The following is a 22,803-nucleotide window of genomic DNA, read 5'->3' on the forward strand; positions in this document are numbered from 1 at the left end:
TGGGTTGGTTTGGGGATCTCAGGTACTTGCCAATATTCAGCTTGTGGGTTAAAAAATGGGGGAAGAAAGAGAGGTGAAAATATCTAAATATAGCCTCCATGACTCCTCTTGTAGGGACAGAATTAATTAAAGCATTTCACAAACATTTACACCAGACTAGGTAAAATCATAGCATAATACAGAGAGTATATTTGCAACCCATGAGCCACTTGACAAGATGAGTCATGACAGTCAAAAGCACATCTATATCCTTCCTTTACAAGGTTCTTGCTTTATAATCAGATTTATACACAAACAGGCCATAAAGCTAGCCGAGACAGTACAGCTTCATCCTGTACAACGAAGGCAACGCACCAAGTCAGTGAAGCTTACAGGAAGTCACTTTTTTCTAAATCTCAGCCCTCTGGCTTTTCACCACCTGGACACCAGCTCTAAAACGATGACCTCATCATTTATCATTTTACCTTTCAGTGCTTTACTTAATACATGACCTGCTCAGTAAAATATTTGCAGACTTGGTACTCTGGTACTCTATCCCATTACAAAGGCACGCATAACATTTCACATCTCTTTCATGCAGGTGGTCCTCTGTTCTAACTCAAGGCCAAACAGAATATAAAGTTAGGCCAGTTCAGCAGTATAGGTGAAGGCATCTGAACTGAGGGGAGGGTGTACGGTAACTGCAAATGCCAAGTGCGGCTATACATTTCAAAGATAGTGCTAATTTATTTATTTGGCTTACAGTGACCGAATCCATCTGTCCTGTACAGATGATCAACCACAAGACGTCTAAGAATCACTGCGAATCAACATTTTTTTTTTGTTAAAATTGTTCACATATGTACCAAGGAGCCACAGAAAGGTATATTAAAAATGGTCCGCTTCTTTCAGGCAATTCCACTCCATTAAATTTTATGAGTACACATGTCTGAGGAGAAGGAGAAGAGAGGAAAAGAAAAAAAAGTATGTATCTGATACTTTTATGTTTCCAGTTTATTTTTAGAACATTTAACAGTGCAAAATGTAATGCCTTTTCAGTCCATTTCTCCAGTTTTTTTCTTCATTCCAAGAAAGTATTTCCTGTGCTAGATGATCTCTCTCTCTCTCTCTTTCTAAATAGTTGTATACTGGATGATCTAGTTGTAAACATCTTCAGACACAGCAATTCAGATTTATAACCAGCAAACAGAACGTATCAATGCAAGCACCTAGACACAGGAGTTACAGTACATACAGGCAGGAGGCATTTCTTTTCAGCTTACTTACAGAACACGTTCACGCAACTGGTTTTGATTCCTGTTTATAATTCTCGCTAAGGAGATAGATGCGAAATTTGGCGCTTACGGCACTCAGCGCTGATAGGTACTGGGAACGTTGCCACCTGCAAAGAAGACACCATAAACTGTGGGGACTCTGTCACATGCAGGTCTCTCCCAAAGGAAGAGCTGCCTTTCCGAAAGGGAAAGGCATCAAAGAGGAGTCAAGAAGATCACCTATGCAGATCGCTAGCTTTTTATAACAGTCCCCTGTGATTCCAGTACAGAGCTTGCTTAAGCAAAGACTGTCACAAGAGCAAAAGGGCACATCCAACAACACGCAGGTGACAGACTCGGAGAGTGAGAAGTATTTTACAGAGCCCCTTATTATGAAAGGCTGCTAAGGAAACTGTTGAGTCCAAAATGACTTACTATTCTTTCTCTTTTTTCGAAGACTCAACTATTGTGCTCTCAAATTAAGATTTGGCTTTGGCTTTTAGAAAGACATGAATAATCATAAAACCATATTGCTGCACATATGACTTATGATTAAGAAGCTCTCTGGATTATATACAGAGGAAATGTCTGAAAAGGCATTGGCTGACACTTATCAAAAATTTGAAAATGGAAATTACAGCAAAAGAACGTAAATTAGCCAAAGATTTTGAAGGAAACAGGATATAACGATCAAATAGTTGACATCAAATTAAAACGCCAGGTCAGGAACCAATGCAAAAACCTCAGGAAGACATGCTTTTAAGCTGGTGACATCATATTTATGCATGTCCTATGTCACCCAGACATATTCTGGAGGTTTTGTCACAAAGTAGATGATTTTGAACTTTTGTGGTTTAGTCTCTGTTGCATACTACCAATTGTTCACATCTTTGCAAATTAGTGAAATAAGTCCCCATTTACAATACTATTGCTCAAATTCTACAACATTGGAAGGCCACACTTTCCAGTACTAAGCTTGTTGTCAAGAAAGAGCACAGCATTTTTCAAGACATGAGTTAATAGTGAGTCATACTGTTTGTGTTTCCCAAATAAATTAATAACAACAACTAACAATTCATTCCTAAAGTTCCTGCATGCCCACAATTCCAACCGGCTTCAGCAGGAGCCAGAAATGCTCTGCAGCTTCGAAAATGAAAACCATCCTATGTGTACCAGCAAAAATTTCTACAGATGAATCTGATAATAGTTAAAGGTGACATTTAAAATATTTGGAAACCAAATTTGCAAATTAAAAATCCTAAACCAGTAAAACAGAATAACCTTATTTTAGAACACGGACTTATAAAACCTGCGCTCCCTTTATCTGTGCAACCAGCCTTTGAGGAGCAGATTTTGTACTTACTGATGTCATTGACACTGACAGCATCACTATTAGTATGATAGTTTATTACTAGTTATTATTGATTAATTATTGACACCACTGATGGAGCAATTCAAATACAAAAAAGCTCACTATTATGAAGTCACCAGGACCTGGCAAGAAAAACTGAAACCTGACCTCAGGTCCTGGACAAATCTATTATAATTGTAGTATTTTAAATGTGTGTAGGTACACTTTGCACCTGAAGCACCTCTTCTTCTTGTGAGGATCTCCGTTATTTGCAAGACAGGCGATAGCATTTCTGCCACGCAGAGGGAGAGGAGGTGGCTCGGGACGGTGCGCAGGTTGGCCCAGCACAAGGAATTTCAATGCAAGCAGCAGCAGCACACTCCAGTGCTGAGCTCCAGCCTGCAACCTCCTACCTCCCATCACCGATACTGCCGAATGAGATTGCTACGCAGTTCTTCAGAGTGAACAGCCTTCAGGATTCAGATTCAGGAAAGCACAGGAACATACAAAATCACTTCAGCTTCTGCAGCAGTTAGACAACTGTCTTAGCTCTGCCCTGTAGAGAAATTCTCCCAAACTGAGACCTCAGTGTTTAACTATTGGAACAAGAGAAATGGAAGCAGAAATTAAGATTGACTCATGTAAAGCGAGCCCGGCCGGTGGCTGAGGACGGTGGTGCTGTTTAAGCAAGGGCAGCCTGCAGTTCACCTATGCGGGGAGAGGAAGGCAGCGCAGCGCGGGTTATATAAGCAAAGTCGCTTGTGGTATGCGCAGAATGTGCACGGAGGGTGCGCCCGGAGCGAGGGCCGCGCCGGCAGCCAGGGCTTGGCGGGGCGCCGAACCCCGGGGAACAGGTTGCCTGACAAAAGATGTTTGCAAAATGCAGCCAGCGCTCTTTGCCCTTGCTGAGGTTTCTGCCCTTGGACTCAACGCCACAAAAGTCATCGGATACCAGAATGGACAGTACAGTGTGCTATTTAATGCTACCAAGATAATCATAAATAAAACAGTCAACATCTCTCCAGTGCCCTCATCCCCCTTCCTGACACAGGCAAGACTTTTGCAATTGTTGGCAACAAAGCACAGGCAAGATATACAGTCGAAGGTAAAGAAAAAACGTCATACCATTTCCGAAGCAGTCGGGGGGGGGGGGGGGGTGTTGTTTTTTTTTTGTTTTTTTGCTCTTGCTGCTTTGTATTTTTTTCCATGACTAATTAAATCAAAAAAATTCCAAAACGGTTCAAGCAAATAATGCACAAAAAAAAAAAATCTGAATATTTGGATATTCAGTGACTCCGCTCCAACCACTGTAATGCTCCTTTTTTTCCCCCCTCTTCGGTTGCCACTTGAAACAATCAAATCCAACTGGCAAAGGTGTTGAAAGTAAGACCATTTTAAACTCGCAGATGCTTGCAAAGAAAGCGCATGTCCACTCAAGGAATAAAACCTATGCAACTACAAACTATGGAAGAATATGGTTGTTCAGAAGTACCTTGCCTAGAGAAGGACAAACGGGTCTGCAGAAATGATCAGAGAAGAGCAGTAACTATCAGATCCTGTTTAACAGTTGGCCATGACTTACCTTCTGTTCTGGAAACACCGACCCGCTTCTCTTCATGAGCAGGATTTTGGGGGGACTCACTAAGCTCTTCCTTCCTGAGAAATTATAAGACAACTGTTAGCCGGCACTAAGAACAATATATACATATGACCTCATTGTAAACATAGACCCCCATCAGCAAATGGGCACTCAGACCCACAGGCATCTCCGAAGCCCTCTCACACCAGCCCTGGGCAGTCATGGATGGCCAGGCACACAGACCTCGGTACAGGATTTGAGCCCTAAGGTAAATCTAATTTAGATCAAGATTAGAACTAGAACCTAGTTCACAGCATTTAGTTCATTTTGCAGGCCCAAAGCTTTACACGGGACCACCACTTGCAGACATAATACCAGTTTTTCCCAGAAAGGACTGTTCACCATGCACTCAACTTCTGTTAGAAAAGGGGTCCCCATTTCTTCTGGATTTTTCATATTCTCAAGTGCCATTTTTCACAGAAATGGCCTCATTTTTGAGTTCATAGAAAGCGGAAAAAGCAATAAAACCCTTAGATGGGAGGTCATTTTTCATCTTGCTAGAAACACTTTAGCACAATTCTAATTCACCATCATCCCAGGAAAGGCTGCCTATAATATGCTGAAAGCCAGGTTGGGCGTTAAGCCAGCAAAGCACTTCAGCATGATTTCAACTGTAAGCTCTTGTGTTGTACCATAGACTTCAGTGAGATGACTTAAAAATCATTACAATTAAACATATGCTTAAATGGCTTGGTAGTTTAGGGCCTTGGTGTGAACTTCTTATGAGCAGTCTCTCAGCATACAGCAATTGCATTTTGAGTTTATCATGCCCTAGCACATCACCCAACCTGCCTATGGCCCTAGAGATGAGCTCCAGCGGAAATTTGATAGGAATGGACAATATTTGCAAAAGGTCTTCAGCAGAGGCCTTTGTATTCACAACTCTCTGATCCCAGCATAGGTGAGAGTATACTTTATACATCCCAGGAGGAAAATAACTTAGTCAGAGAGCTCTCAAGGAAAGATAAAGAATATAGACAGGAAAGCTATTGTGCGTAAATCCATGTGGAATCGTAAGTCTTTCTCAAAACCCTGAAAGAATAAATCCCCCTCCCAGAAACTGCATATGATGATGTGGTTCCCATTCGCAAATGAGTGGCAAAGCAACTTCCCACGTAATCACATCTGCCTCCTTTTCCCTCAATTCCTTGCTGCAATTCTGTCAGGAGAGGAAAGGCAGGAGGGGGCAGGGGCTGCATACGCATGTTGCTGGGGGGAAAGAGAAAAGGAGGAAAGGGGATTTGTACCTTTGTTGTTTGTACACGAATTTGGCTCCAGCCCTCATCACATTTATATGCCTTTGAACACTTTCTCTTTCTTTCTGCATTCTTTGCTGCTCCATTTTATTTATTTTCATCTTCTGCTTCTCAGATCTTCTGCCAGACTGCTTTTTTTAATTCTACTTGTTGCACTAAAAACACCATTGTTGTCATCCAAATTAATTCCTGAACATAATAAAAATCCAAAAATAACTCAGATAGCCAGATTTCCACCCTTTGGTCTCACTTGAAGCACAGTGTAAATGCCAGTACTCGGGAGCTCTGATCATTTGCACAGGACCAGTCCTCGGGACCCAGCCCTTTAGCAGGTGGGGGAGCCTTCTCCTTCCCTGTCTTCTCCTTCCAGCTGTTAACGCTCCTCAGAGCCCACCTGCCCTCCAGCCCAGTTGCCCTTCTTCCAATGTAATCCTTTGCAAGACTTCATGCTTTTAAAATAAGCTCAGTACTTCTCAAATGTTGAGGTGGCCTTTCGTGACAGGTTAGCTAAGAAGCGAGATAAAAGATCACCACCTTTATTTTTAGGGATGAGAGAAGCAAACAATCTTCTAAGAGTCTGTGGTGAAGGAGCAGAGCACTCTGGTGCATACTTCCTACTAAGTCTCCTATGTTCCTCTCCATTAAGCTCTACAGGAAAAAAAATAAAATAAAACAAGAAACATATGTTAGGGCCAATTTTTGCCCCAAACCCACATTATCTTCTGCCCTCACCCACAACTTTTTTCCCATGAAGGTCTCCCAGAGATGAGAAGGGCTCTGACAAGACTAAACTCCCTTTTGCCGCAGATCCCATACTATCCTTTTAACACAGTCAGCCAGGAAGGAAGGGAGCTAAACTGTCTGAAGTACAGCAATCCTCACCACCAAAATGCTTATTTCACACATCGTGGGGAACCCTGGGGCAAAGTCATTCTGCTCGAGGAGCTGCAAATTTCCTCTCAATCTAAAGCTTCTGATGCCGACTGCATACAGGGGTGTGTCGCACCATAACGAAGACTGAGGGCCAGCGGATGAAGACACCTAGCAGATCACACCAACGTGACTGTGGGCTATGACACAGTCAGACTGTCAAATTTCCACTTTTTAAATGTTATTTTTGGTTTATTGTTTTTAGGGAGGGGAAGAAGGAGAAAGAGGTACATGCTGGAAGGAGAAATGGTCAGAGGAGGGAATTACAGTATCTAAAGCGCTTAGAAGGCATTACAGTCTCCGCTTTGGTTTCTCGTAAGGTTCAATTTCAAAACCTCTCAACAACAACAAAAATCCTGCACAAAAATCTGGAACTGCAACTAAAGAATTAATCCTTTTTGCTGGCTTTATCCAGCCGCTGGTACAAAGTATAACAGTGTTTATCTTCTCAAGGGTAGCTCATTGATTATACCTCAGTCTTCTTCATTTCCTTGACTGGAACTAGATGGCAAGTAAATATCATGAGGCGAGTTTAAACAGTGCATCAGCGAGAAAAACATTCACTGAAATAGGAGCAAAATGCTCAAACTGGGACTATAATAATGGCGAAAGCTGTTTTTCCTTTTTAAGGACTACTTTAGGCCTGTCCTTACAGTCTCAAGGATTCTCTTCAATTTTCTTTTTTTTTCACCCAAAATTTACAATTATTCTTACCGTTTCTGTCATCCAGCTCTTCTAAACTAGAAAACCAGACTGCAACTTCAGCAGCCTGAGTATTAACCCATCTCAGCTCCGCCACTCTGACAAAAGCCTGGCTGAGACGTAAAAGAAAAATACATACCCGCTATTCATGCCAACTCTTTTCCTTCCTCTTACTACGATGCACTAATCATAGATTAGAAAATATTTTAATATTGCCAACACAGAGAGCTTATGCAGAACCAGGTGAGAGAAATAAATTAGAAAAGTAACAAAATCTATGAGCTTGCGTTTCTCTAGTGAGGTATTCATCGAATATAATCTACTCAGGTGTCTTCCTAGTATGTAGACAGACGAGATGCTATTGTAGCAAACTGTATAGTTTTAGACCTATGTCCTTAACATAAAAATTCAGATTAAGCCCAAAACTTTTTAAGCATTCACCTTTTCCATTGAGAGTCTTGGTTGGTTTCACCCATTGCCGAGTTGGAGAAGTCAAACTGTAGTTTTCTGCTTCACTTTCTGTTCATACCAGGGTCACTTTTCAGCCCTGACACTAAACACAGCAGGGTCATGTTTAAATCCAAATATGCAGCTTCCAGAGGTCTTCTGAATATTTTTCCAACTCACAGACATTCCCACTCATACAAGAGTCTGTAAAAAGCAAAATAACAAGTGACATCTACCGCACATTTTAGTCCTAACATATCTCTGAGTAGCCCTTTAATCTTGAAACATAACATTAAGATCACTATATTTATGAAGAATAAAAAATCCTCCTAAAATAGAGCCCCCAAACTGTAGGGTTTTTTCCTAAGCATTTTATCATGCACTGAAATAGCCTTTTACATCAGAAGGTCAGAGACATGAGCAAAAACTTTTTCTACATTGATACTCCCACTCTCAGAAGAAAAATCTTCCAGTCATTTGAAGAAGCATCTGTCACCTTGCAGCTGTGCCCTCCCTTGCTGGTGTTTCGGCCCTCTCTGAACTGCTTAGGAGGGATGCTCTTCCTTATTTTTAACTTGTCTGCCATCAACAGGAGGTGACAGTGAAATCTCCGACTGACAGGGAAGAGGTAAACCACATAGCTGCCTGTCTACATCTCTGAAATCCTTTGAGCTAGCAGCCCCTCAGGGCTTTCACCGAAAGGCAGTTTTTTGCACTTGGACTGGGGCCGATATCCCTGAACCATAATATTTACATTCTTTGTCTTTTCTATTACTTTCCCTTAGCACTTCCATGAAGCACTTAAAAATAGAAGGCAAGACGCTATAACTAGACAGAAGGCAATTTAGCAGCGCAGCGCTCCCCATGACTTGCCCATGCCTATGCCTTTTTGATGAGCAGGGGAAATACCTACGAGGTCAATCGGTGCATCTCTTCCTACTCCTGCCAGTGCAGGATTCCTACACAGCCCCTCTCCACCCTGACACAAGCCTGGGAGACTACAGTATCACTGCACAAGTTATGCAGTGACTGCTCCCGTGAGCTTTACATCGCTTGCTGACGCTCAAAACTAGACTGGCTCTTCTCGTGAGGGATCCATTTGAGATGCTTCCTTAATTTATCCGACTTTCACGTCCCTTTGGCTGCTGTCCATGACTGTTCCAGGAGGTTATCTGGCATTGCAGCACTTCAACATAATTTCAGGAATGTGCCCTTTCCTAACTCATGTCTTGGCTATTTTTCAAGTGAATATGCTTGTCTGTCCAATGTCACTGCTTGAAGTTTCCTTATAGCGACTAATTCCTTGAATAGCTAATACAGAAGTAATAAGGAGTACCTTCTATCTAACATCCTTCATCTCAGAGTTTCCCGCAGATGCGATCTGCTTCATTTGGGGAATCTCCAAACTCTAACTAACGTGCAAAGAACAAGACCATCAGCGCTGGTCTCGGCTCCTCTGCATGTCGCAGCAGGTCCTCCTGAAGGACTCAGCGGGGTGATTCAGATTTTTGCTGGCTCTTTTCTCCTTTATTCACAGGTGGTTAATAGCAGGGCACAAATAATCTCCATGCAGTGTCAGTGTGGTCATATTTAATATTATTCTGAAGAAATATTCTTGTTTTGGTCCACAATTTATATGCATATATGTGTTTACTGTGCCAATGCTGCACCACATACATGGAATTCAGTTAATGCATGGTAATTCCTACTCTGCACAGTTAAAGCACAAAGCCATGTTATAACTAGAAAAAGAATGAATAATAATACCATCTTCAGCTAAGAATAATACATAGAAGAAAGGCTACTTGAAATTACTAATATCAGTCATATTTTTCTTCATAAACTTGCATTTCCGTTGCTTAGAAAGCAGCAATGTTAAAATGCATCTGATGGTTTTACACTGCAAATGCATTTCTTTTCTTTAAAAAAAAATTAAATCTGTTTAACTAGATTTCAGCTGGGAAAAGATAAGAGTGACTAAATGACTTAACTAATTTAACTAACTTGATTTTAAAAATCTAAATATTGGCCTATTTTTCACATTTTCAAAAAGGCATAGCTAAGATAATTCTTCTAGTAATTTTTCCATTCATTTACCAATGCAGAGTTTTGGGCTGTTGTTTTTTTTTCCAGAAATCAACAGGGTCTTCTCTGCTCCACTCTCTGCAAGACCATGCGTGTGTTTTTTGTTAACATACAAAACAAATGAAACATCTTGAAAGAGAAAAAAAGAATAATAAAAGTTTCCTATGAAGAAAACAAAACTCCTGGCTATTATTATTTACACTTTACAGTCTAGAGTATTTAAAAGACCTGAAAGGAAAAGTTAACTACTATGAGAAAAATCCATTCTACATAATGGGTTATACATATATAATGAGATATATATATATAAAAATACATGTGTGCATGTGTGCATACATACACACAATGGAGACATACATAAATTATAGTTTCTTAACCAGATGACGACTCTATAGCAAGCTAGAGCCATTATTTATGACTTTTATGCTGTTTCCATTAGGGTTCTCTGTAACTATATAAACGTGTGTGTGATGTGTGCATGCACACACACGCACATACGCGAGCGCAGCAGGGATGTCACGGTCCTGGTCACATAAACAAACATTATTGCAGTTCACGTTTAAAATGACAGTGACTTTTATTCTCCACTACTCCCCACATGCAAGCTTACTCCACGAGAATAGGACGTCCCTATACCCAGAAGCTTTTCCAAGTAATATTCCATGTATAGTACAAGCAACATTAAAATCAAACCAGTTCCACTGCAAAGTGTCTCAGGTACTCAGCAGACTCAAGAAGTTGAGAGCTGAAACGCTGCGGGCACCGTAGCTGACCCTGCCCAGAGGGCCACCGCAATTTCTGCAGAACCGTGCGAACCAGAAGGGTCGGGGGCATAGCTTAAAACACTGAAGACCCAACTCCATGTAAGTATCTCCCGGTACTAACAAAATTAGCCGGTGCTGCACTGGGGCAACCCGCAGCCCACACCTTGAAAAGCACATGCTCAGTGACTCTGCAGCAGTGTCTTTCGTCTGCAGGAAATTGTTCGTGACTCCACAGTATCAGCTACCAACCTTTCCGAGATCCCTTCCAGGTTCCTTGTTGCCTTTTCCACTTTTATTTCCTTCTCTGGTCTTCCCAGTTCTTCCTCCTTTAGTTTGCTTCTTCCTTGATTTATTTTGTCACTGGGTTTTTGCTGCTCTCTCTATTTCAACAGTCTTTCACTTTGTCTGCCAGATGCCCTCTCATTATAGATTCCTCCTCAAAATCATTAATTTCTCCACATCTACCCTTTCTTCAAAACCTAAACAGTGGCTTGTCTGTTTTAGGATGTAAATCCTTTCACTAGGGCCTACACTTCTAGTGTTTATTTGTACAATATCAGATTAATCTGCAAGCCTTTGAAAAGTCACACTAATATTTTAGTAGATTTTTCTCCCCACACTTCGGAAGTGATAGTGTTTGCCTTTTCTAAAGCCAGAGAGATAAAATGGTCATCCATAACTTGGTGTGCAAATCACGATGGAAAAAAGTTAGGTTGTTTCAGCCAGAAACACTAGCAATCTTGATTTTGGCAGGTCTGAATTTTAACTTAAAGCTGCAAAATGCACCATTTGAGACAGTTTCAAGTCTTGACCAAATCTTTACTGGAAACTACAGTAGCAAAACAAAGCAGAGTCTCCTGAGACACCCTCCGCTGTCCACATCGCAGCAAACATTGTCAGTCACCTGGCACCTTGCAAGCATTTATTTCACGTAAAAGGGAATGTTCCAGATGATTCTGGAAGTTGATGGAAAAGTTTGCTTAACTCAATAATAGCTAAAACTCTGGCAGCACTAGTCAATGTCAAACTTGCTAGGCCCAAAATATGATTTCCCTTAAAATATTTTTTCCTTCTCCTAGGGTTGAAATGCTTAGTGCTCCGACACGTGCTTGTTCTTTGCAAGACCACCCGGCTAGAAATTTCACAGACAAAACCCAAACAGTTCACTGTAGGGTCCCATCACAAAGTCATATACAAATGCTATTTTTATTGCAAAAGCAGTGCTCCTGGAAGCTCACCTGTGAAGCTGCTGGATGCTACGTACCTAACCAAGGTTTCCACCATACTGCCTCCAACTCCGCAGAGTTTCCAGGGACAGACAGGAAGATGTCGAGTGTCCTGCTCCTCTTCCAGTGGAAGCGCCCAGGTTAAAGGAGAGTATCATTAGTCTTATAATTTTATGATTCTGACTAAGCATCTGTTTTTTCTTCAGGAGACGGCAGTAGCATCCAAGCTCAGAAGGTCACTTAAATGCCCTTCTGACTTTTCATCTCCGAGTTTTCATTTGAGATCCTGCAGAAAACACTATTGCCTTTATAAGCAGAAGAAGTGACAAAGAGGAGGATTTTTACACTAGGCCACAATCTAGCTTCATTCACTCTCCTCCCCGTCTTATATCCTCAGCATGAAACATTTCTTCATTTCTTCTCCAGTTTATTTGGCAGCCACCATCAGTCAGGCTTTCATGTGTAGGTCACCAGTCCTGAAAAAACAGCGGGGGCATAAAATATTTCTTATATAGCCAGGTCCTTTTAAATAAGTTGATTTTATTTTCCAGACCGCGCTTGTATCAACAGTATCCCATCAAATAAATGTAATTGAGGAAATAAAGACTATACAGGCAAGCTGCAGCAATGCTGCTAATCTGCTCACCTGCCTGTCCTGCCTCCTCCCACTCCTGCCCCACATCAGTTCAAAATCTTTCAGATGTCTTCAGTGCTTAGTTAAACAAAGAAGTTTTTTTCCTCTGTTCCAAGTCTTATCATTTAATTACTTGCCTATATAGTTATAAGTGACAGTTTTTAAGAGTACAGCCTTTTGTTCTCTTTTCTAGCATTGTGTGGACCACCCAACACTTCAGCTCCTTCGTCCTCCCTTCCCCTCCTACTGCTTATTGCATTCCTTCGGTACCTCTTGGGTCAAAATTTTTCAGAGAATCAACACCACAACGTGTTCAACTTGTAATAGGTTCAACATGCAATAGATGAAGCCCTGATTTGGACTGGTCTTTGGATGTTGTCATAACAAAAATAACACCGTACATTTTCAGTGTTAAAATAAGCTTCTGATTCATGCTGCCCTGTTATTGACCAGCCCGCGTGAGCGCGACAGAAATAAACTGTGTGACCTCCATATCAGCAGGGGATCTGTTTTAGGTTGTGCTCACAGAGCAGCAATGGGAGAAGGGGGAGCCACACAAGCAGCACTTGAGTTCAATTTTTTTCCTCCTTAATGTAGAGTTCAATTTTTTTCCTCCTTAATGTATACCTTAGCCTGTTGCAGTGCTGCGCTCCCATCCTCTAGGGCTTCCTTCTGGCTTAAATTTATGTTTGTAGCATAGTATCATCTCTCAACACATTTCCAAGTTTTGCAAAGCAAACAGCATTAGTTTATTATTGCTTACAGTCTAAAGATAAGTGTCAGAGGGCAAGCTACTGTCCAAGCAGGCGAGCTCTAAATGTCTTTCTAAACAGAAATCACTCTGCTGAATAAAAATGTTTTGGAGCCAAGGAATGATAATGTTTATTTTCTTATCTCCTTGATGAAGAAGAACTAATTTCTCTGAAGCTCTCAGATTTTGGCCTGAGAGCTCGGTTTGTGGAACTGCAGCTCTCTGCCCTCCCGTGAGGCTCCCCTTGCAGTTTAAACCTGCGTCAGCACGCGACAGACAAACCTGCTGGCTGCGGTCTGACGCACATCCAGGAGGTCTCTCAAACCATATGTTTCCAATAGTTCTGATCTATAATCAAATCAATCTAAAAGAACAAAAAGCTCTGTGAAAGGAGAAAAAAATACATCTAGAAATGAGAAAAAATTCAATGAAGCGTCAGTTCCCAAGACACGTAAAAGGTGATGTACCTGCCAGCAGGTGCTGAGCACAGGAACGCCGTACCCAGAGGTCAGCGCCTTCCTTCCAGCGGACAGCTCGGTGCCTTCTGCTCCGCATCCACCAGCCACAAGAGCAGTGAGCAGATTTTCTAGCAGATAACAAAAGGATTTGAAAAAAATTAATAAAAAAAACCCAAAAAGCCTCACTCTTGTCCAAAAACTCATCTTAATCAGAACAACTCTTCAGAGTCCTTTAGAAATCCACTTGTTAATCTTTTCTTTATGCTTCCTATGGCAGAAATGTTGAGAATCACGAGGCAGTAAGCGCGTTTGAACTGTGTGTTTGGATGATGTGACACACACATTTGTGCAGACATGAATGTTAACTTACCCAGAGAGGTACAGAACTTGCTGATACTTATAATGGTGCCATCGCAACATTTTAGGGGAATACAGTAATATGCAACTACTTCCAGTCCTGTACCTCAAGCACCTGAGATGAAACCTGGTCAAACCAGTAAATACACTTTTCAGAATTACCATATTTACAACAGAAATCACTTACTGGTTTGCTCCACAGTGCCCCCAAATTATAGCGTCTCGGTGCTGGACTCCCACATAAAATATCCTACGCCAAGCCTCCGTAACAAGAGGGGAGGGTCACGGCTGAGCCTCCTCTCCGCAGTACTTGCCTGGACGTGGTCCCTCTGCACTAGCGAGCGCTTCGGCGGTGTCGCATCTCCCTGCCACCGCAGCCTCCCCAGCCCAGACAGCTCCTTCCCAGCACGCGACGCGGGCCGTGCCTAGCTCTGCGCTGGGCCTACACCGCACAACCCTCCACAGCCAGGTACAGCAGCGTTTTGCATCCCTGCCTCCAGGCCGCCGTGGACTGAGGACGCTGCCGTTGCGTGCGCCAGAGGCACACGGATAAGGACGGTGCCTGGTCACTGCAGAGAGGCACCACTGAAAAACCAGAGGGAAAGGCAGGTCTCGGAGCTTCCCTGGGCGAGAGCCTCTCCCTGCTGCGCCCCCAGAGAAGCCGGGCTCTGTCGAGCCAGCGAGGGGGATGAAAACGATCCCCGGCTTATTTTGCTGCAGCACAGCACACTCCTAGGACCGCAGCCCCGCGGGGCACTACCGACCTGGCTGTGCATTGCGCTCATTCGGCGCTCTCATTAAAAACTACATTTGGCAAATTCTTAGGCCATGTCTACGCTGTAAAGCTTTGCCAAAGTTTTGCACAGCCAAGGTCAGCTCAGGGCATGGAAAACGCTCATCCGGGAGCTGACACCGGTACACTCCTGGGACTGCTATGTCTGTGCTGGCAACAGAGGCCGTGTCAGTATATCTTCTGCTGTTCAGGGAGGTCAAGTACCCAAACAGGCGTAAAACCTTCTGGCAGTATCCATGGTGCCTCCACCAGGGAGCCTGCCTTGTAGCCACAGTGGAAGAGTTTTTGCTGGGTGCACAAGACCTACTAACTGCAAGTTCAGTTACTAGTGCATTCCCATCTGGGCTTCTCTTTGTTCACCTTCTTCTTCCTTATACACTACCTAACTCCCTAGCTTTCACTTTGGAGAAGATTCACAGTTGCCTCAGGACGTAACAGAAATTCTCTGTGAATTTTTCATGTTGTGTTTACAAAATACACAGGTTAAAACATGCTTTCGGAGCTCTGCTTCTTACAGATATCAATTATAAGAGGTCTAGTTTTGTTAAAAATATTATCAACATTTCACTGGGGGAGACACGTTCAATACAAAGAATGCAAACGGATGGGAGCCAAGGGAGTCAAGCAGTGATATGCAAAGAGGGCAACACCAGGGCTTTCAGATTGTCACTGACACATCATGACAAACACTCCCAAACATGTTCTGCGCAAAATAAACTGCGCCCTTTCTCCTTAAAATAAACATCCATGATATACTCGCTGAAACCAGGAATGTGCCATTACTAATGATAATGTAGTGCAGGAGACAGCTTCTCTTAAGGTTACCCAAAATATTTTTGCTGCTTCATCAGATGTATTGTTAGAGCTCACCAAACCCAGAGCTGTGGTGCACCTGTTTTCTCTCAGACATAACTTATTTTTCTTCCTTGGAAGTCCCAGCTGGCGTCCAGGTTTTCTTAAATTGCTACCAGAGCTAATTGCTGAATTGCTACCAGAGCTGTGCCCCAGAAGATGGGGAATTGCTTTCTGCAGTGAGAGGTGAACAAATCCGCAGGCTCGGTTGAGCAGAACAGCCCGTGAGATGGCAAGAGCTGGTGCTAACATCAGCCTGGGAGTGAAGAGGGATCCAGCAGCTGTATCCAAGCAGGGAACAACAGTGGATTCAGGGGCTTGACCTGGGGGTACTTGAAGCAGAAAAATTGTAGGGGAGAAAGGAGTATCTTGGGGCAGGTAAAAAGCTGGCAAAGTGGCTCTGATGGGACTCACTCAGCTGCGAAATCATGAACACAGGAAAAATACGTACTGAAGCCCAGATTTGCTCCACCTGAAGGCACAAAAGGCAGTCTGTTCTCTTCATTTGCTTTTTAATTTTTGGGTTGTTTGGATGCTCTGCAATATTATTGCAATGCAATTTTTATAGAGCTTTCTCCTTGAGGTAGATACTGGATTGTGCTTAATGGAATGGAGTCTCGGTCTGTGACTGGGCCCTTAAGCACTGCTTTGCTAAGGCATATATTAATCTAACAACAGTAGCAGTAGCAAACCCAACAGTAGTAAAAGCAAGCGGCAAGAGCTAAGAACGGGCAATGATTGTGAGCTGGCACCCAGTCAGGGAAGAGGAACAGTATTCAACTCAGCAAACTCACAACCCAGTAACAATTTCCTTGAAACGCTTGCAGAGAAATTATTTATCCCAACACTATAGACATTTAAAAATAAATAAATAAATATAAATAAAAACCACTAAAATCCTGGTTAAGGGGGCAGGAAGGAAGGAAGAAAGGAAGGAAGGAGAATATCTGGGGATAATGCAGTGACACACAATAGGCAGACTATTTCTCAGTGATGATCATCTCAAGAGATATCAACATTTTCTCACTCTGGCTCAGGAACCATGTCAGGAAAACAAACAAATACCATGCGCCCCATGAACTTCTTGCAACAAGCAGAAGAAAATTATTTTCTTAAGAAACATAAACAGTCAAAAGTGCCACTGAGAAAGATCGTAAGACTAAGGGAAAAAAAATAGTGATACAGATGAAAACAAAACTCTGGGGCAAGGTAAATCATTGCTTTCTCCCTTCCAATCTCACACACAGTTAGAGTTTACATATGCCACTTACTTATGGCTGGTGTCGTGCAGAGGCAGTTTGCAAGGTCCTGTGTCATACAGGTGTGAGCCAGACTCATCATACCACCCCACAGGGAACTGAAATGAGCTCTTCATGCTGCAGGGGGAACCTTGCAAGATACCCAGCAGTAATAAAGAGCAACAAATAAATGATGCAGCTAGACATCTATAAGCTCAAAAGCACTGCAGTGCCCCATGAAGAGTGGATAGGACTTGGGGATTTGATCTTGAGAAGAAAGCAACTCTGCATGTGAAAATACCCAGACTGATAACTACAAAGACCTGGTATTTTTCAGCAAGCGCACTCCCTGAGGGATTTCAAGGAGCATCATTACAAAGCCCATAGCGCAAGGCACACTGCCTGCATGCAAACTGGCAAAGCACGTTAAAGCATAATTTGTCTTATAAAGGCCCAAACTTGATGAAAGCTCTGTCCCACCAAACTGAATGAAGATTGGTATCAGTTAAGAACATGAACATGGTCAAGTCAGGTTGAACTCTGTCAGCCTTGTGTTCCCATTGATTTTACATACGAAAGGGAGACTGGACACTGCTGCAGCAGGTAAGGGAAACAACAGTCGAGTTGGTTTTTAAAAGTTATTTTAGGGGTTTTTTTTGGGGGGGGGGGGAGGGGGGGTTGGAAAAGTCTTAGGACTATTAGTGCTACCAAACTAAATGACATTGAAAACAGCATACGGCATTTGTTGCATTTCTCTAACCAGCCTAGCATCTCTAGATTTACACCCTCCCTTATTACCTCCCTTATGTCAGGGAATAGATTCTTTGACAAGTAGCGTTCGAGTCCTATGAGGGCAGTTACATTACTAACAGTAATAAACAAGCAGGAACTATTTTAAACTTAGGAAGATTTAAAATGAGATTCAGGGAAATGTTGGTGCCCTGCTTTCATTTTCAGGAAGAAGGAAAAAGAAAAAAAAACAACACACAATCTTCAGGGGGGATTAAGGGGAGGCACTTCTTCCCTAGAGGTTCAAATATCTCCCAGGCAGCACAAAAAAAATGTTGGTATTCTGTACCACCCAGTGCCTGCCCACTTCTATGCTTGATTACCCCGATAAATCAGAAAACCTGTTTGTTACAGGCTCTCCTTCCATTACAGCTGTTGCTCTGGTTAACATCTTCTGAATCATCCAATTCATCAGGATCACATACATAGGGTTTTAATCCTTTGATTTTTTTAAGTTACTTTGTTCTGAATTTTTTGCTTCACCCCTTACTGACAGAGGAACTGGATAAAGATAAATAAGTCAGAGTAGCATTGTTTTTCTCCTCTGCTTTTTATTTTGCAGGGGGAATAAGGAGGGGGAACAGGCTAGCTCTCCATTTCACAGTCCTTTAGCGGTGTCACTCAATGCTGACGCTGCAGCCTAAAATTCAAACAGCCTGAAAAACAGCGCTAAACTTCTGAAGTACAGCTAGCCCTATTGTGTCCTCCCAGCCACTCAAATGATATCTTTGAAAAATGTTTATTAAATAGACAAATAGCTTGGTGGTTACTCCAAGCCCTCCATCACTACGATGCCTTTCAGTGCTAATTTCTGTAAAAAGAACAAAACCAGGAATTGAGTTACAACTGAAGTGTAATTGCCACATAAATTATAGGGAGTGTCAGAGCTGGAAAGGGAAATAGGGAACATTGTAGGTCAAGCACTCACTAATGGTCTATCGAGTCATTCACCTGCTCAAATCAAAATCAGACACAAGCACAATCACGGGAAGGACACAAGGGAACATACTGTACAACACTGTTCCTCTCAGCATGGTTTTAGGACTAATGCACCCCAAACAAGTGCCTCCCATGTTCACTCATGCGCCCTCGGCTTCACTCCCCACGTGTTTGGGGGCTAACCCTCTCACTTAGGTCAACTCTAAGTGAGGAACTTAAGGAAACCATATGGCTTTAAAAACAGCGACAACACAAACCTGCATCCCTCATGGGGACATCAGGAGCAAGGCCACCTCCTCCTCAGACAGAGCTGAAGCAAACAAAGAACAAGTCCTCACTGAAGGAATTGATTTCAACTGCTGTCTGCACAGTGTCCAGCATGGGAACGTGGCCTCTGAGCACCACCATAATACAAAAAATAAATCATAAAAACAGCCCGTGAATAAAGGGATGACACCAGTCTCTAATGGTGTTAGTTCAGCCTTTTACGAAATAACACGTATGCATATGAAAAATGATATGAGAAATGATGACTAAACCTCAGATTGCTCCAGGATTTGAATGCTGATCTGATGCTCTTTGTTCTGAAAATCAGACTGCATATTGCTCTGTAGAAGTTAGCTCTACGCAGAGCACTGAAACTATTTCAATTGCTCCAAGTCATAGCTACCTTTCGGATAAAGGATTTCCAAACTAAAATTAGACCATCTATAAAAGCAATAAAGAAGGAACATCTAATATTTTAAGTAACTCATGTTGGATAAGTCTTACACCAGTATTTATGAATTAAGAAAACTAAAAATATCACACTTTTTCTGTCCTCCTCACCTGCTTCCCTCCTCCTCTTTTTTTTTTTTTTTCTTTCAGTAATGGCAAGACCTTATGGCATTACAAGAAAGCAGTTTATTGACCAGTATAATGGCTTCAGGATCTGAATCTAAGGTTACCAAATGAAAAAGTACCTGTCTAGCTGTATTATGTCAGAAGGAGTAAGTCTAATTACTAACTCTTATACATAGGAGCAAGGATTTTGCTTCTGATTAATTTCCCCAAAGCTATTAGGAATATATGGATAAAAAAAGAAAACTCTATGGTGTGAACAAAATTTCTGGCTTTTCATATTTAAGGGAGAGAAAGACAAAGAAAACATGAATAAAAAATAAAGCATATACACAAGCCTTCCTTGAAAAAATCTGCCTGGTATTTGCTACAGAAAGATTTAAATAGCTGGTTTTGAACAAATTTAGCTGGTGTTTAAGCCCTCATAGAAAATATTCGGTACTAAAGGCTGTGAGTCCTTGCCCTGATTTGGCACAGTTGCACAGTATAAATCTCACTCATAGTGGAAAACCCTAAAATAATAAACTTGAACAGAAAGAATTTTGTGAAGATCCTCAGAATCAAAGAAAGCAGTTTTTCACAGAGTATCTCCTACAAGAAGGGGTTCAATGGGCAACGTATCTGGATTATCAGCAATAAACTGTAGGCCCAGGCCTGCAAGACGCCGAAGATAGCGGAGCTGCTCAGCACAGGCATTTATCACTTCTCAGGACTGCACCTGTATGCCACAAAGCACAGATTGAGTGAGAGTAATCTCCTTGAACAAATTAAGTGAGTCAGCTCTGGAGCAAAAAGCAGTCATTAGAAAAATATGTGAAAGAGTAATGAATAAAAGCAGCAATGCACACCATTTCCCCCACAGTAGTCACATTTAATCTTGCGGTCTTTCAACAAAGGACTGACAAATACTAAGGACAGGCTGTAACCACAGGTTCTTCTGCCTGATGACACGGTTAGATAGTATTATACCCAGCTGAATAATGGTTAAACTTAGGCAAAGAATAGTTGATGCATGTTTTCAAACACTGCTTTGGGTTAGTAACCTAGACCTCAGCAGTGCTAAGGGCCCAGAGCTTTCACTGAGTTAAAGGGATTGACACCACAGAGAGCTGCATTAAGACTATCAGAAATACATAAAGAGCAACATTTCCAGTCTCAAACACCAAACACCCAACTGTCAAGACAATGTTAGTATCAAGAGAAGACAGAGGGAGTTCCCTCGCTTTATCAGAAAATGCTACCTGCTTACGTAGCAAACGCTACCTGCGGCAAAATTCCCTCAAACCGAAAAGAAAGCTCCAGAAGAGGTAGTGTCATGCGACATCCACCTCCAGCCGGGGAAGACAGATGTAGGCCAGGGCCAAATAGCATCCTGTAAGAATGAAAAGACAAAATCCATACCAAGGGAGACAGAAACGCAGCGCACAAGACAGGTAACATAAATAGTGCAGCAGAAACATCTATCAGGCTGCGATGAAGCTCGGGCTGACAAACAGAAGTGGCATTGCTCAGAAAACGGGTTGGAAAAGATGACGTTCCCTTCTCGAATCACTTGTTGAAAAGAAAAGAAAAAAAAAAGCCAAAAAGCAACACATCCCTGAATATCAGACTTTAAAAATAGGGACTGGACTCAGTAAAGGTCAGTATTATTCTTCTTAAAACAGGAAAGACTTTTTACTTTTAAGTCTATAATTAGACTTAAATGGAAAGTTACATTGTAAGCTCAAGAAAATTGCCAAACTTTCAATAAAATTTGGAGAGTAGTACAATCTTTATTCAAGTCTGGTCTAGTCTGGTCTGGACACGTGTTATATTTTAACAAGTACTTTGCGTTGGAAAAGTTCTCAGTCACAGCAAATTTTTAGTACCATTGGAACCAGATATTTCAAAATATGTAAAGAAACAGATCATTGTAAAAGAGACATCAAAAGCTTCACCTTGAAGCTCTCCAAGGCATTGAAGTATAGCAAGGATAGCAATAATAAGGGCCTACTGCCCACCTCCGTGCCCCCCCCACCCTGGGGGGCTGCTTATTTTGCAGTCCTCCGTGAACGTCATTGGCTCACGGAGGCCTCGGTGGACGATGGGTCCTCATCACATAATCAGCCTAACTTTGTACACTTGGCAGTCCTTCTTCCAAGGAAGTCAGAACACACTTAGCTCAGATATTGAATTTCCTTTCACCTCTCCAGAGAACGGTCTTTCCAGCTCAGGGTTAAGCTTGTTTGCAATTCACAGGGAAACGGATTGCTGCTATTGCTGTTTGCTGCACTGCGTATGGCTTGCGAACAAAGGACTCCAGTTTCTAGGGCTCCTGCAACTTTTTAAACAGTCACTCCCTAAACGAAAATTTCCTGAAATCTGACCCTTAGATCTGAACCTCTTCAAAATTGGGGGACGAACAGTCGAGATTTAAATCCCCCAAACCAGGTATCATGCTTCTCTGCTTTTTAATTTATCCAGACCTAGATCCAGAAGAAGCCCAGATCTGGTTCTAGCCTAGCCAAACCAGAGCGCTCAGTCTTAACAAATGTCATCCCAAGATGACAGGCTGTTTGCAAAAGAGAAATTTACTCCTGTAAGTTTTCTGATACCTTTCACTCAAATTGTGCAGGATCTGAAGGTGAGATTTCAGTATCTAATAATCTCAGTCTCAGCCAGGTCAGCCTGAACACACAGGCCTAAGCTAAACACCAGCTCTTCAGGCTCTCTGCATTCCTAAAGCAGCCCACAGCACAGGGAGCTGGACACTCCTGCAGTAACCAAAGCCATAACCTCTTCACTAAAAATAAGAGCATCTTCTCCCTTGCTTGATAGTAGTAGGAATAACATTAACCTCTGCTTTAATACTATGTATCATTACAGACATCCCAGAAACACCTAATACTGTTCAAAAGACCTTTATTAAAGTCTAAATACAGCTGCCATTCTTCACTACCTTCCAACAGGCAGCAAGACTCCCTCCAGAGAGAGTTCTGGTTTTCCAGACAGTCTGGGTCTACAGCGGTCCTGGTACTGTCCGAGAAGAAACTGACCTTTGGGAGCTCTGCAGCAGCCCCTCCAGCCATCATAAACCAGCGTGGACAGGATCAAAGGGAAGTTGTATCAGATGGGACTCACGGGAAGTTACATCACACCTTTACTTGCCCAAAGGAGGTCAGCAAGTCAGAGGGTTCAGAAACAGCACGCAAAACATGGCACACGCTGCGGGGCGTGGACGAAGAGGAAGGATCTTTCATGAGAAAGAAACTTAATTGACATGACATTTCATCTGACTACAATTTTTCCCCATTTCCTGGAGTAACTAAAGCACGGAGAGATAACAGTTTGCACATATTCAAGTGTACTGGAACATGCATCTCCAGGTTTGCAGGACACAGCCTCTCTTTCTCCTCACATGCCTCTGTTTGCATTGCCTGGAAATTAACACACTGGAGACTCTATACCCTTAAATTTCCTGCATTAAGTGTTACTGTGTTTATGTTTGTTACCCTATCAC

The 22,803-nt window shown here is 42.3% G+C and overlaps 1 long non-coding RNA gene across 3 annotated transcripts in view; it reads right to left on the reverse strand.

Annotated features, from left to right (window-relative positions):
• Positions 1 to 564: 564 nt before the first annotated feature.
• The window catches only part of LOC135329535 (uncharacterized), a 34,197-nt gene continuing 11,958 nt past the window's right edge, over positions 565 to 22,803 (reverse strand). For all 3 annotated transcript variants that reach the window (XR_010390999.1, XR_010390998.1, XR_010390997.1), the window contains 6 exons: positions 13,506 to 13,624; positions 11,692 to 12,129; positions 7,573 to 7,782; positions 5,491 to 6,147; positions 4,187 to 4,260; positions 565 to 3,200 (listed from right to left, as the gene is read on the reverse strand). This is a non-coding gene — a long non-coding RNA (uncharacterized LOC135329535). The remainder of the gene's footprint in view (positions 3,201 to 4,186; positions 4,261 to 5,490; positions 6,148 to 7,572; positions 7,783 to 11,691; positions 12,130 to 13,505; positions 13,625 to 22,803) is intronic.

This window comes from Dromaius novaehollandiae, chromosome 11, assembly GCF_036370855.1.
Source record: "Dromaius novaehollandiae isolate bDroNov1 chromosome 11, bDroNov1.hap1, whole genome shotgun sequence".
NCBI lineage: Eukaryota > Metazoa > Chordata > Aves > Casuariiformes > Dromaiidae > Dromaius > Dromaius novaehollandiae.